Below are 9,951 nucleotides of genomic sequence, written 5' to 3'. Positions count from 1 at the left end.
TGTGGGGGCGGGGCGGGTCTCCGTAAGAAGCGAGTGCCAAAACACCCTTTGAACACGGGAGTGGAGGGAGGGGCGTGTTCGGGCGCGTCCCAGCCGTCATGGGGCTGCTGCCTACTGCTGGAGAAGTCATTCGCACCCCAGGGTGGACGCGCTGCACCCTTGGGGCCCTCCAGTCTTAGCCCTGATTCCCTCAGTGTCTTGCAAAATAAGATCTGAACTCTTATTGCAAAGATTTCACCCCTACTCAAATCAAAACGCCGATCCTTAAGATATGAAACTTATTTCGACCAACAGGGCTCGTGCTTTTGATGGCATTTGGGGCTTCCCTCTGTGCCTCAGAGCCCCCGCAGCCCTGTCAGGGGTGCACACGAGATGGACCTAGGGTTGCCAACCCCCCTGGAGCATGTAGGCATTACATACAAGGCCCCAGGACGCTGCTGAAAGTCACCCAGGAAATCAATCGTATTCATTAAAATCAATATGTGATGCTAAATCCGACGTATACAGTAGTCTGGTGGGTTTTTAAAGGTAACAGTCGTGTGGACGTTGGGGCTGGAGTCCCAGAAGGTTGAGACCCCTACCCTCAGTTGAGGGCCCCGGGGACACACTTGCCTGCCCACCTGGCCTTTTTCCCTGCTCCCGCACCTATGGTCACACTTGTTTCTCCTTGACTGTCTATGTTTATATTACACTGCACAACCCGCTCATGCAAGGTGATGCGTTGTGCTGCGTGGTCTGCAGGGCACTTCCCCACCTGTAGTCCCGGCTGCCAAGCAGCACTGTATGTAGGTGGTGAACTTTTAGTATCAGGGCCCCCACCTTTGCCAGATATAACTGATAATCATTTTTAAATTACCATTTTCCAGCCCCCTTTCTGTCCAGACCCCAGGGAACCACAGACCGCCTGCAGATGCCACTGGCAGTGGCGCCTTTTTGCAGGGGGTGCCCCACCACGCTCAGGGGTGCCCGTGTGCATCCTCTACACATCGCCCCTGGCTGCAACAACTGGGCTGGGCTTCTCTCATTTTCCTCCTACCTGACATGACTTGCAGATGTCTCCAGGTGGGGCTTTGTGACTGCAGTGTAGTCTCTAGACCCTTCCTGTTTGGTCCAGGACGGTGCCCTTCTCTTTGAGATTTTCCAGGACTATTCTGAATTTGGAGGCTGTGTCTCTGTGTGCCCAAAACTCCCATGAAACACATCTTTCATGCAAATGTGAAACAATGGTCCCAGTCGTGGCCCTAGCAGCATTTAATCAGGGCTGACAATGACACACCATGCATCCTGAATCCAAGCTGTTTCAGAGTCCCCACTGAATTAGCATCTTTAAAGCTGATAAGCAGTCATCAGTTTTAGGGCTGGTATTACTACAATTGTCTAGTACAGAGTAGAGACCCCATACTGAACCTTTTCAGACTCAAAGCACCTCTGAGAAAATGCCAGTTCTTAGCTTTCACTTGTGTTTTGACTGCAGCACAAGATTAGAGCAATTATTCTGTTGCAAAGAACTCAGAGAAACCACACCAGGTTTCAGAGCATTTTTGATGCTATAGGCCGTGTCCGGACTAGCATGGATGTGCAGTAAATGGCACTGCAGACCTATTTCTGGTGCCACACAATGTACATGCAGGCATTCCTCACACTGCTACCTTGTAGCCTGGAGATCCCAAGGTCAAAAAAACCCACACCCAAAAAAAGTGTGATGCTGTGTGTGGCAGCAAGCATGCACCATCCAAAACCAGAGACTGGCCGGCTGGAGCCACACTCCAGCTGCTGACCAGGCTCCCAGCTGCAGGAGCACTATGGCTGCAGCCCCTGGAGGCCCCCAGAACCCCAGGTAAGGCTGCTAGGGTCAGCATCCCCTACCCCACCCGGGGTAACTTGGCATATGCCAGAAGGCATGGGGCACAGGCATTCCCCAGAGACAAGTAGCAGCACAAGCTGTGCCACTGATACTTGTCCCTGGGGAAACAAATGTCCATGCTCATGTGGATACGGCCATATAGATTCTTGTTCGAAATCCCTGAATTTATCTTGTGAATCATGTGTAGGTGTTTGCACACCTAACAGTGGTAATATTGTGCAGCACCCAGTGGCACCATTTAAAGGATGGTGCAGAACCCCAGGGTGCCATAGCTGTGCCGCTGCGCTCAGCACAGATTTCCTGACAGGTAAGCCTTGCCTCTGCACCTGCTGAGAATGCAGCATGGTGCTTCCTGGAGCTGTGGGAATGTGGCTATGCTACCTTTGGGTTTAAATGCTGCTTCAGGCTGCCTCGTGTAGCAGAAAATAGAGGCAAGGCCATGCAAACTTAACTACACTTTGGCTTTGCTGAGAGCCACAAGATAGTTCAGAAATTGATTTTGTTGTGAATAAATACAAGCAGATTTTTAAGATGAACAAATTAGAAAAATAAATTTCTCATCATATGGACAGCTAGTCTTCACATTTAATTAAATAGGCTAGCTATTAAATGTCTAACAACAGTTTCACACAGAACCTGGGTATTTTTCTGCCTTCAAACCAACTACATGCAAATAAAATCTATACTTGTAGAAAGAGTTCCACTGTGTGGCTGGTTCTTGTAAATGCAGTTTTCCTATGTAGAGACTCATGTCGAAATATTCTTTTTTTCCCCTATTGTTTTAATTTAAGTAGGTTATTGGAAAGTTTCATTCATCTTGGCCCCAGACCAGTGGCCAGTTCTGATTTTGGAAGTCTCAGACATGATGTGGAGCCTAAAGTATGCGCATTGAAAAGGCTTTGGTTAAACTTTTTCATCACTTAGACTTTGCACAGTAGCACCTAGCCCAAGTTGTATTGTTGGGTTACTTCTGTGGAACCTAAGATTTTAATTAGGTTGGCTGGTTTCTCATGCCTATAAACATAATGCTCATGTAGATATTTTGCTTTTTTTTTTTTGATGAGCATGTATCCTATTACAACTTAATGTGACTTTTCTTCATTTCCAGTTCTCTGAATACTCACTTCTTTGCTTTCCTTTTTTTAACTCATAATTAAGCCTCTATTTAATTAACTTATTGATGAATTATTGTCAAGCAATACAGTATGATGTTCTTACTGTAAGCAAACGATAATAATTCAGTACATTTTCATAATGTTGATATAATTCAGTTTTGAAGTATTATGTGGCATCAGATGAATTATGTTTTCTTTTACACATGCTGTAGGTGTTCTTTTTTGTGATGGGCAGCTTGCATGTGAAGTAGCAGGCACTTAAACACACTCATGTACAGAGCTGAATTGGTCCACCTGCTTCCTGAGAAGAATGTATGAATCTTTTCTTGCCACCTGGAAAGCTTTCATGTCTGGTTGCAAAATACTGCCCCCCAAAACAATAAAAATAGCTTGTTAACAATTGTTCAGTTTTTAAAAATTGGATTTTTTCTTTTAAAGTACAGCAAAGTGCATAATCACATGTAAATTCCCTCGACTTCCTTGGTATATGAGAAAATCTGCATTTAATGGAAACAGGGATATGCAGTTTTAAATATCTTGCTCTCCATTTGACTTTGGTGAGTCTAGATTTTCATTCCTTATTGGCAAAGGAGCTTACCTAGTTTACATGTATTAAATTGATGTTAACCTACAAATTAATCAGACATCGGGAAATGATGGTTTTCCACTGTTGGTTTTATGTCTTCTTTCAGTAAAGTGAACCGCTCTTTTCAATGTGATAGGGACAAGAGATCAGAGGAATGGGACCCCAGCACCTCCTGGCTATTGCAAAGTCAGTTCTTTTCCATCACAGACTGTTCTATATCTGATCACCTCCGCTTCCTCCAGTGCAAGACATTCCACAACTTCCCTGGGCAGCTTGTTCCATTTGCCTATTGGTCTTATAGTAAGTTTATCCTCAGATGTAATCTTTGTTGTATTTGAACTCATTGCCTCCTGTTTTGACCTCTGTGGCAAGAGAGAGCATGTTTTTCCATTGCCTTTATGGCAGATTTTCAGATATTTGAAAACTGCTGTCATGTCCCTACTTAATCTCCTTCCCCTCCTCACCCCAAACTAAACATATCTAGTTCCTTCAACCTTTCTTCTTATGGTCTGCCTTCTAACCCCTTTATCATCTGCATTGCTTCCCTCTGGATTCTCCCCAGTTTCTCTACATCCTTCTTAAAATATTGTACCCACAGAGAGAAATGGATGGCTGAGGGTGACAATTTGACATAGCATACAGAGCTTTCTGTAATACCTAAAGGCCATTTCTTCAAATACAGCCCGAGTTGGCTTGGGGTGATTACAGTCCTTCAGTTATCTCATAGTGGTTGGACATAGTTTAGTGGTTTAAAGTCAGTTCTCAACTGGCCTGTGTCCATATCACAAAATCCTTAAACCCCATAGTGACCAATAGTTAGGCTCAGTGGGGAGGTCAAGGTCTGAGTGAGCCACAGAGATTAATAAACTCTTTTACCCCATGCATATACTGAGGCACTTTGGCAAAACAAAAGGGACTCAGCTGCTGTTGCTGCTCACAATGTTCCTGTTCCATGCTTAAATACAGAACTTCTGTTTCCAGGTGTTTTATTCGGCAATTTTTAAGGAACATTTGTGGAGAGAAAAAGATACCCCAAACAAAGTCATATGTAGATTTGAGAAAATTATTTTTAATGCTCTTCTTAATCCCTTGGGAGCGAATCAGTTTCAGACCTGTTTTTCCCACACCCTGAAGGAAATGTTAATGCGTCTACTTTTAACTAGTAACACAGAATGAATGATACTACACAGTGGTAAACTGTATGCACCACAGGACTGTTTGTCTCTCTTCTTTTTAATATGCAAACCCTCATTCTAATGCATGTAGTAATTCAGAACATAGTTATCATTTTTGCTTTGTTGTGACTGGCCTTCTGGCTGTTAACACGATGGTCTTCAAGCAATTAGAATGACATATCTGCCTGTCCATAATACAGCTGTTCTTTCTTATTCTAACATGTTGTTCAGGTCATCTGTTTGCAGCAGAGATAAGAATTCCCTGAACTAAGTAGATCAAGTGAGAAAATATGACGGTTACTATTCTTCCCAAGCACCTGCAGTAGTATTTCCCCCTTTGGCTGAAGATGTCAGTGTGGAAGAATTGTATACTGATTATTTCTGGGAGCCAATGAGCCTGTTCCTAAAGTAGGGGTGAGGAGGTTTTGACATCACATTTTGGGGAAGAAATCACATTTAAGACCATCTTATGAGATTGCTGTTTTTGTTCTGTTTGTACTCTGGCACTGGTGAGGGTGCCATTTTGCAAAGCCCCTTTTTACTGATGCCTGGAGGTTTGAGCTAGAAGACATTTCATAAATACATGGTAGCATGTGGTAATGAACCAAATTTAAGTTTCTTGCAACCATAATTAATTGTATTTAGGTCCTAATGACCTGTTGCATTGATTTTTTTGTTCTTCATAGGTAAAGGTCAAATTGGAAAGAAAAGGTACTGGAAATCCTGAAAGCACTGTTCTGAAAATAAGCTACACCCTTCTGCACCCTTTCCAGAGTCAAAGTTAATACCACACTGGGATGAAGAGGGCAATTCCCTCATCTCAGAAATAATATTTCAGGTAATTGCAGACTCTGGTACAGGGGTGGGCAATTATTTTGGGTGGAGGGCTGCTTACTGAGTTTTGGCAAGCCATCGAGGGCTGCATGGCAGGCAGCCAGGGGCAGATAAACATTAATTTTCTAAATTTTTTAGGGGTCCTGTGGGCTGGATAGAATGGCCTGGTGGGCCACATCTAGCCCACGGGCAGCATTTTGCCCACCCCTGCTCTAGTAAAACAGAAATTCACATGGGTATAACCATATAATAAAATTGTTACAGTACACAACTCTTATATAGACATGCCACAATGGTTTAGAATTAGATGCATACCAGTAAGACCTAATCTGATAACATATCGAAGTCTGCTGCAGTTGAATATGTCTTTCAAGGCACTAATGGAGTGGACACTGTATCAGAGGCTTCCATCAAAATCGTCCAAGTTTCTAGTCTAAAACATGAGTCATGACTTTAGTTACCCAGCCTTCCTTTTAACTGAACGATTTTGGTAAAAGAGAAAAAATATATACATTTGAAAGATGATACAATAGTGTCCCATATTGCCACATCCAGCTATGAGGAAAGACCGAGGGACTATGAGGCCCTATGAGGAAAGGCTGAGGGACCTGGAATTTTTCAGCCTTCATAAGAGAAGGCTGGGGGGGCGGCTTGTGGCAGTATACAAATTCTTGGGGGGTGGGGGGTTCATTGATGTCCCTTCCAGCCCTGGCATCTATGAATCCCTCCTCAGTCAAGCCTTCCAACCTGGGGTTAGGTTGCCCAGTTCTCCATTGCATTTTCATTGTAGCAGTTCATTCATTTAAACCTGTCCTGAGATCCTTTAAAGCCGAGGTACTCACTACTCAGTGTTTAACAGGTGTAGTTGTGAATGGCCATGTAAAGTCATTCAAAATGCATTTCATCTCCTTGATTTAGATGAGTGTTATCGGGAAGAAAGCTTAAAGAAACCACTAAGTCTTCGAGTCTCTCAGGGAAAGTTAGTAGTTTAGGGAGGAATAGCCTAGAAACAGGGTTAGGGAACCTTTTACTTTGTGGGCCACACAAAACTTTTCCAAGACGTTATTTCTAGAAGAATTCAGAATAGCCATTTTACTGGTGAAGTGTGCAGTTTACATTTCATTTCCCTGCCTAATTGTGAAGGGTGTGGTCAATAGGGCAGTGCAGAGCAGGTAATATTCGATTCGACAGTCATATTGAATATTAAACCAGGTCCCGCTTTGATTTGCTGTCCACTTCGAGTTGAAGCAGCTCTGCTTTGACTCAAAGTCGAAGCTCAGTCGAATATTCAAGCTGCTTCGACTTCCCCATAGGCTATAATGGGGGAGGTCAAAGCAGGCTATAACTTTGGCATTTCTTGTCTGATTGTGATGAAACTTGCAGGAATGGTAGCTCCTAAGGAGCCCACAAAGCCTGCCAACTTTCACGATGATAGGTGCAGGGGTTTGGGGGAAACTGCACCGTAGGCTGCTGACAAACAAAACTCGTGATCCAGACGGAGCGAGGAGGGCGGCATTCGCTGCGTCTGCACCTGGCGCTTGGGGGGGCTCACCTTGAGGAACTCCAGCTGCTCCCCCAGACCAGGACCCAAGCAGGTGCGGTGGGGTGTCACAACATCCGCAGCCATGCTGAACACCCTCTCACTTGACACACTGGTTGGTGGACAGGACAGGTATTCCCCGGCAACTGTGGCCAGATCTGGCCACACTGGGCTGCAGGTTGCCCAGTAGGCCAAGGAGTCGCAGTCCTGGGGCTCCACAGGCTTGGCAAGATAGGCAAACACCACGGTGTGAGGGCTGTCTGCCTGATCCTGGGGTCTGGGGGGTCTGGACCCCCTAATGTTTAGACATAGACATAGACATAGACATCGGGCTGGAAGGGACCTCAGGAGATCATTGAGTCCAGCCCCCTGCCCAAAGGGCAGGTAGTCAGCTGGGGTTATAGGATCCCAGCAAGATAAGCATCCAATTTACTCTGGAAGGTGTTCAATGTAGGTGCTTGAACCACCTCCGCTGGCAGACTGTTCCAGACCTTGGGGGCTCGGACAGTAAAGAAATTCTTCCTTATGTCCAGCCTGTTCCTTATGTTTGCCATGGCCTTAGCCCATATTGGCAGCACCTGTGGTGGAGGGGGAGACTGGCTCATGGATAGCAGGCTGGGTTCAGGCAGTGGATCCCCCTGTCCCACTTCCCCCCGCCTCCACCACTCCGCCTCTGTCACTTTCTTAATAAGTACCTCCCTCCAGTGACTCAGTGTCTCGCTGCCACATACGGTGCCCTTCACCCTTGAGTCACAGAAGGCAGCCAGCATATGCACTGTGTTGGACCCCAAGGGTTCAAGCCTTTTCCTAAGGCCCTCCTTCAGCCGCCTCACCAGTGCCTGCACGTCTGGTGACGGTGGCCTGCCCCAGCCAGGGACACTGGCCCCCAGGAAGCTCTTCATGTGGCTGCGGAGCTCCTTCACTATGGGGACCACCTGGCTGAGGGAGGCATCAGCAGCACTGAGGGTCTTAGTGGCCTCGAGAAAGGGCTTGAGGACCAGCACGATCTGGAAGATAGCATCCCACTCAGCTTGGGTCAGGGGGCTGCTGATCCCAATCTCCCCAAGCAAGGCCAGCTCATGGATGGCCTTCTGTTGCTCCACCAGCCTCTTGAGCATCAGGTACGTGGAGTCCCACCGAGTCCCCACACCCTGCATGATTCTGCACTGCGGGACATTTAGCTCTGCTTGTTTGTCCCGCAGCATCTTGCCCCCCTTGATGCTCCGGTGGAAGTAGCCTGCCATCTTCCTGCATCTGGAAGTGAGCCTGCTGGTATTGGTGGTGCCATCACCAGCAGCCCTGTCCCCCTCCAAAGCATCCCTCACAATCAGATGTAAATTGTGTGCCACACAGCGAATACCAGCAAAGTTGGCATCACGGACTGCCTTGACCATATTGGCCCCATTGTCAGTGACCACGAAGCCGCGGGTGAGCTCAGCCTGCCCAACGTGCAGCCACCCTTGCACCATGCGGTTCATGACCCCCCTCATCTCTGCTGCTGTGTGGGACTCATCCATCACCTTGGCATGAAGGAGAGCCCACCAACGGCCCGACTGGCCACACCAGTGCCCTGTGAGGGAGAGGTACGCATGATCTCCACCCCGGCTGCTCCAGATGTCCGGGGTAAAGTGTACGGTCACCTGCAGACCTGCCTTGTGCAGCTCCTCCCTCAAGTGCTCCCTGCATGCTTTGTATAGGGAGGGCACCACCGTCCTGCTGAAGGTGGTGTGTGCAGGCACCTGGTAGGATGGAGCCAGCAGTGCCAGGAGCCGCCTGAACCCTGGCTGCTCAACAAAGGTGAAGGGCTGGCCATCCAGAGCAAGCATCTCCCCAATGGTCTGGGTGACCTTGCTCGCATTTGTGACTGGTCCCTTTTGCCCCATGTTACAGGGTGCCCTGCCTCTGCTGTGGGGGGAAGGGGGCTGTGGAGCGAGCGGGGGCCGTTCCTGTGGCAAAGGGGTGGTACCTGCGGGGATGAGTCAGCATCCCCAAGGTGGTCATGCGCTTTGTTCCCTTGCCCCGGCTGATTTTGACTCGGCAGTGCACGCAGAAAGCAAATGCGGGATCATCTGCCAGCTCCTAATGATCCCAGACCATGCTACTACTAGGCCATTCCCTCTGGCGTGCGGGTGCATCTGTGGATGCTGCTGAACTCTCCCCCTCTTCAGCAGTCAGAGGCACAGCAAGAGAAAGAGCGGACTCAGCTGAGCCGCTTGCCTTCACCTGCACAGAGGCACCTTCTGAAGTGCCTTCTGGGAAAGACCCCGTGGCTTGAAAGGAAAAAACCAGAGGGGTGTTGAGCACAAACTCGACTGATTCCCCCTTCTTCCCCAGAGCTTCCCTTGCCAGGGCACCGAGATCCAGATCCAGAGCCAGCTCTTCTTCTGGCATAGGCAGTGACACAGGGGTGGAGCACGCTGCCGTGCTGGTTGCAGTTATGGTGGGAGAGGTTGTGGCTGCTGTGTCTGGACATGAGAGAGTCTCAGGCACAGGCAGTGGCTCTGGTGGCACTGCTGCTCCCCTCTCTTTACTGCTTGTAGCAGGCTCATCCTTTGTAGCGGGAGGAAAGAGGCTGCGTCTTGAGTTTGGTGGGGGAAGAAATTGCAGCTCTCCCGCTTGCAACCCCCCTTGCTCCCCTTCGTGCAGGCTGGCCAGTGCGGCCACCTGCCTTTCCACCCCGCTTCATAACGTGTTCCTTCGTATGTAAACTGGAACCTCGAAGTGTGCAGTGCGCCGCGGGTTAGATTTCTGGATGTTATGTAAATATGTTTGTGTGTGTAGATAATATACTGAGAAGCACTGGTGTGGTGGAAAGAATGAATGATGTCTAAAAAATA

Source organism: Crocodylus siamensis, chromosome 15, assembly GCF_052110815.1.
Source record: "Crocodylus siamensis isolate JL-2025a chromosome 15, ASM5211081v1, whole genome shotgun sequence".
Classification (NCBI taxonomy): Eukaryota; Metazoa; Chordata; order Crocodylia; family Crocodylidae; genus Crocodylus; species Crocodylus siamensis.
Note: the sequence above shows the minus strand (reverse complement) of the source record.